Genomic DNA, 6,385 nt, shown 5'->3' on the forward strand with positions numbered 1-6,385 from the left:
AATTCGCATCCGAGCATCCGGATTTAGGATTTCCGTGATTTCTGTAAATCGTTCCGGGCAGATGTAAGGATTGTTTCCTTGAAAGGTCACGACCGATTTCCATTCCTATGCTTGAGTCATTCCGACCTTGCTCTCCATCTTTAATGACATCGCTGTCGATAGGACGTTAAACCCTAATCTTCCTTACTGTACTAGTGAGGTGCTATACTGTCTTATTACGGAGCTCAACTATGACATTCACAGTCACTCTAACACATCGCCACTCCACAGTATAGTAGGCATTGAGAATTGTAAATAATAATTAGTAGAATCATTATGTGTGTCAGATTTCAAGAACTGATTAAGATAAGACTCAGCAGGTGGTGCTGCTGGACTTGTGCTTCACTGACGTGCTACGGTAATGTGCCTGTTAGAAGTTAAACTTTTGTTGCGTTATCTTTCAGCTAGTTAAGTATTTTTGCATACTGAACTTATACTTACACAATCGTGAACTGTCCCGTACACAAATGGACACAGTAAGCGATAAGCTAACGCTTTTTTTAGGGTAATCTGTTGCTTTCATGAAACTATTAATTCCTGTAATGCAAACGAAATTTAGATGTGCAGGGTCCATTATTTCCGTTGTGCCAAATTTTGTAAGTGCACTTTGTGTGAACATTTTCTTTGTATAGTTCGAATCAAATAGTGTTACTCACTTTGTGCTCTTGGACATAAGTATTTCTGTCCTGCATACGACATATTTGTCACTGCCTTTGATAGCAGTCAATGCTTTTCTAACACAAAGCAAGTTTATAAGGCATCCAAAACATGAGATTGACAGAACTGGCTACATGACAAATGCAAGGACGTACACGCATCCATGACTGTATAAAATATACACGAAGCCTACAGGGAAATAAATCAAACCTCCGGAGAAAAGAGCACCATCTCTATGGATATTAAGAGCTCGGATAACGTATTAAATGAAGAAGCGAATGCCGAAAGGTGGAATAAATAGAAGTTCTACATCACTGAAACAAAGTTGAACACAGTATTGTAGAAAGTGAAGAGAAACTGGATGAAGATGATATGGAAAGTACGACACTAAGAGTAGAATTTTACATTACAGTGAAAGATCTAAGTCGAAACAACGCCCTCGGAGTAGACGACACTCCTTCAGAATAATTCACTTTGTAGGGAGAGTCGCATATGACAGACTACTACAGATGGTATCCAAAGTACATCGGACAGGCAAGACACTCTCAAACTGCAACAAGAATGTAGTAACCGCTATTCCAAGGAATCATAAGATTATTCTTCATCTTTTCCTTTTGACCATCTGAGGACCACAGTAACTCGTACCAAATTCGTTTACTCTGGTCTTAATCTGCTTTTCCAGCAATCGTTCATTCTTAAACGTTAGTAATTTCTTCGCTCTTCTGTCCATGATACGTTACCTCTAGGTCTACTTCAGTCCTGGAAAAGTGTGATAGCTGAAGTTTTGATTTGAAACTCACTGTGTTGCACACTTCTTTATCCTGTATTCCCGTTACTTTCATATCTCTTTGTACCTCTTTGATCCTGCACACTTTCGTTCTCTTCCTCACAAAAAACTGCATTATCTGATGTGTCAACATCCCATGAGCAGTAAGCAATTACCTATACTGCCTAACTCTGCAGTGAAATTTCTTCTGATGACATCATGCAATACTGCCAGATTTCGACATTCGTTTCTCGGACATCACAATCCAAGGCCGATCGACCTATGTTTAAAATGGAGCGATATTAAAAGATAAAAAAAATAGACAAGATAATCACTTGTACTGTAACTGTAAGAAAATATAGAACCATCATCCAAAATTTTTACTTTAATACTTGATGAACTGTTATTGAACAGTTAGCAAATTATTTTATTTCAAAACTGATTCAAAAATGTTCAGAGAACCAGTAAGTCTTGACATGATTATCCAGGCGAAGAACATTAAGATAGGGATAGGTCTGAAAAGAATCATACAGCTAGGATTACTGCTGCAATACTAACAAAATTTCTTTTTTCATTAACATACAAAAGGTATTATTCTCCCCTTTTTTGAATGGCGTCTACATTCCGCCTTTACAGTCAAATAAAGTTCACATTTGTCTCATTAAATGACAAATGTTGGCCCTTAATACCTTGATTTCTGAAAATGTAAGTCATATGGTACTAAAAATGCTGTCTGTTCCTAGTTGGAGTAGAAAGATGAGAATTTTGAACCTTTTTCGACTTTCCCAATTTTTGGACAGTTGCTTTCTAAATGTGTGTAGTCGAAGTGTAGTTCTAAGTTTGAAATCAGTTAATAGAAGTCTCCATTCTATGTTTCAGTATGAAATGTAGGAATTCACAAGGATCATTTTCATCTTACATGAAACAGTCTGTATCAATTTTTTTTTTTTTTTTTTTTCATAAGGAGACTTCGCACGTCAGATTTATCTATGCCACACCTGTGTTCATTATAATCTCGTACAACTCTCAGCGCTTCCACATCAATCTTTGTTCCACCTTTCTGGATTCTGGATACACCACATACTTCTGGTACTTTGAAAGAAAGTGAACTGCGTAATTGTCTATCCATATTCTATGATGTACTAGCACATACCTGAAAAGATACATTTTCTTCACTGCCTTCCTCTTCCTTATTAGGGCTTAGCTCAGGTTCTGTGACATTTTGTGAAGTACAAGCATACACCTGAAGGTTTTGCGTTATTAGTCTGCAGAGTATTACGCATCATTAATATTCACTGTCATCACTGCAGTCGGGTATCAATATCATCTGAAAAATTTTCTAGTTGAATACGAATTCCTTCAACTGTAAGACATCCTCTGTAATAGGCAGCCATAGCATGAAACAAAACAAATCTATCTAAGTTTATTGACGTTCTACAAGTTGCGCATTATTGCTATTGTTCCCTATAAAATGAAACACCATATTGTTGTCAGCAAGGATGTGTATTTAATAATGTCCGGAAAGCAGAAAAAGATATAAAAATTAAAGCAAAGCAACCAAAATCAGTTTAACCGCAACTTCTGAAGTCACCGCCCTCGACGTGATGGGATTGGTAAGTTCCAATCACATTTTACATTGTAGCTGAATATTACAAAGATACGGTATTTATGTTTTGTAAAAATTATGATCAGTATGCGTAAAGGTAACGACACAGAAATCATCAGTCACCTCAGGTCACACGTAAAACTTATTTAGATTTACGTAACCTTGCAACATTTTTTCACACAGCCGGCAGCCCTTTGCTATACAGCTATTCACATTCCCGGCTGATGTATAGTATTTGGATTGTGAGCTAGCTATGTTGACATCCAGCACAGAAAGCACAAACTGCATGGAATGAGACATTTCGAACCCTACAGGTCTTATGGGCTGCTGGGTTACTAATTCCACATAGATCAGCCCGGACTCCTGAGGCCCGTCTGTAAATAAAGGGTTAAAATGATGGAATATTACAAAATGGCGCGAAATTTTAAAAAAAATCGACATGGGCGCTTGTCATTGCTTTAAAATGCAAGGGAATTCAAAAAATCCAAGAAGGTACGCCTAGACATCCTAACTTAAAATGACATGAAATTTTAATAAATTCTCAGTGATTTAAAAGCCCTCATACCCAAAATTCGAAAAAGTAACATCACAGTTCACTTACGATGTTTAAACATTATTCTTGAATAATTCTCATAGATATGTAATGGAACGTATTCCCTTCGTGTAAGTATATGTTTAAAATCTAAATGTCAAAGTAAAAAGACGAAAGAAGGATACGTCAAGTAGTCGGTAAGAAATGGAAAACATATTGTTATAAAATGTAGTAATGGTGATTTGAACTTTGAGTAACCTTTTTGTTCCATGAAGTAAATTTTATTGTCATAAGATTCCTTCTCTTACCATTCAAATGATAACACCAGAACCAGACGTCTTTGCTGATATGTAAAAACCGACCACTCCGTACAAATTTAACCCGCTGAAGAACATTCGGAAGACTTCATTATTAGAGGAGAACAGCAATTTGCATACGACTGCTAAATAAAGATATAAATATGCTAATACTGGCTGTCATTTCACATCATTTAACGTACAGAAAAGGTACAACCTCCTAGCAGCGAAGCTCAAAGAAGAAAAGAAAGAATGGCCACTACTATCAGTTTTTCCTATTTTTTAACAGCATAAAAACAAAATGTCTCAGCTATCAAAATACTAACAGGAAGTTAAGATTCTGCTATACAATCATGTCTCTAATATCGTTGAATTATAGTGTTTTGCTTCAGGTAGTATATTGCAATCTCTTCATAACAATGTGTACCAAAGAAGTATTGGACACTGCTGTGCTATATTCCTTAGCATGGTTTCGTTATGTTGAACTTCTGTAGATGTAATTATTAATCTACTTATGATATATGAGGTTTATTTTCAGTTTCCTGAAACCTGATTTATGACATCTTCTACATCAATAAAGGAAAACATGAATGCATGTCTGAAGGACGTTGTAATGTGGAGATAGAGACAGTGTACAAAAACAAACATTGACACTGTCACTGACGTATCCATGCATCGACGGGCTAAAAATACGATAAAAGATTTGTCTCACCCTGTGTAGCAATCACGATAGTACGAGTAGAAGGGTTGGGGACTCCATGACACAAAGAATTTTGTGTCAGTCATGGAGGCGTGCTCGGATAGCCAAAGTGGTTGAGGTGACAGTTCACGATCAGCAGGAAAACCGGGTTCGACTTCCGGTCCGGCACAAATTTTAATCTGTCGCCAACAGCTGACGTCAATCCGGATTCGCGAAATGCGAAACCGTTTCGTAATATATAAGGACTTACGCGTTTAATTTCCTCATACTTTTGGTTTGTCTTGACTTCTTATACATCACTGTAGAAACGTATGACAATTGTATTTGACATCATTTTTCTGTCTCTGTTCATTTATTATTAGAGTATGAATTTTTAATGACTTGAGACGAAATTTTGTACCTGTTTACTGCATTTCTTATTCATCTGGACAGCAATACGAAGTATGTGAAGTAAGCTTTCTACATTATGGTAGTTTTATTTGATATATTTGCCACAAGGGGCATCTTTAGATATCTGATCACATTGCTGAAATGTAACTCTTTGGTGAAGAGAAATTGTATTAGGAGTAGATGAAGTTACTGTTGTTCTGCCCCGAGCAGGAATGTGGTGTTGGTGGTCGGTGAGAGAGCAGGTCTGTTTAATCAGCACAATGAATTTTCCATCCGAACTCATCTCCTCCAATATTTGGAACAGTGTTGGTCTATCTACCGAATCATAGAATTTCTTAAAGTGTACGAATCTTAGCACGAAATTTTTGCCTCTCTGTATTTGATACGCAATTATTACTTTCAGGTCCATGAATTACTCCGTGCGTGATCTACCTTTTCTGGAGCCTCCTTGGTAGCCATAGATTTGTGGATTTAGTTTTTTTTCCTTCCCTGTTCAGTAATGCTTCCGAGGATATCTTATACGACACTAGTATTAACTATATTCCTCTGTAGTTCTCAAATTATTGTTTACCTCCTTTTTTGTGTATACCATGTATTAGTGCCTATGTCCATCTTTCTGGACGCTGCTCTTCTCCCAAATTCCACTTATATGTGTCAGTTCAGTGTTCGTTTAACAAACTTCAAGAGCTCTGCAATGATCCCGTCTTCCGGAGAAGCGTTTTTATTCTTCAGCTATCAGTTTAATAAGTCATGATAGCAAATTACTGACACAAATTGTATACAGAGGAATGGAAATTGGTAAAAATCGATCTCGGAAAAGATCAGTTTGGGTTCCTGAGAAATCTAGGAACAAGCGAGGCAACAATTATTGAAGACTTATTTTTGTTACATAACATTTTTAGATTTAGGGATGCTTTTGGCAGTGTATACTGGAATTCACTCTTTGAGAATCTGTAGATAGCTGGAATGAAATACAGGAAGAAAAAAGTTATCTGCAGCTTGTATAGAAACCAGACTACAGTCTTGAGAGTAGAAGGACATGATTGGGAAACACTAGTTGAGCAGGAAGTGAGACAGGTTTGTACCTTTCCCCCATTTTGTTCAGCCTGTACGTTGAGCAAGCATTTGAGGAAACTAAGAATTAATCTGGGAAATGGATTAAAGTTCAGGGAGAAGAAATAAAAACTGTTAGGTTTACCGCTGATACCGTAATTTTGTTACAGTCAACAAAACACTTAGATCAATTGAACAGACTGGATAATACTTTGAAAAGAGATTATAAGATTTATATCAACAAAATTAAAACACACGTAATGGAATGAAGTCGAATTAAATCAGGCAAAATGACGGAGATTGGCCGTAGTAAAAGGATACAAAATGCAGACTGGCAATGTCCGAA

This window comes from Schistocerca nitens, chromosome 1 (genome assembly GCF_023898315.1).
Source record: "Schistocerca nitens isolate TAMUIC-IGC-003100 chromosome 1, iqSchNite1.1, whole genome shotgun sequence".
NCBI classification, from domain to species: Eukaryota; Metazoa; Arthropoda; class Insecta; order Orthoptera; family Acrididae; genus Schistocerca; species Schistocerca nitens.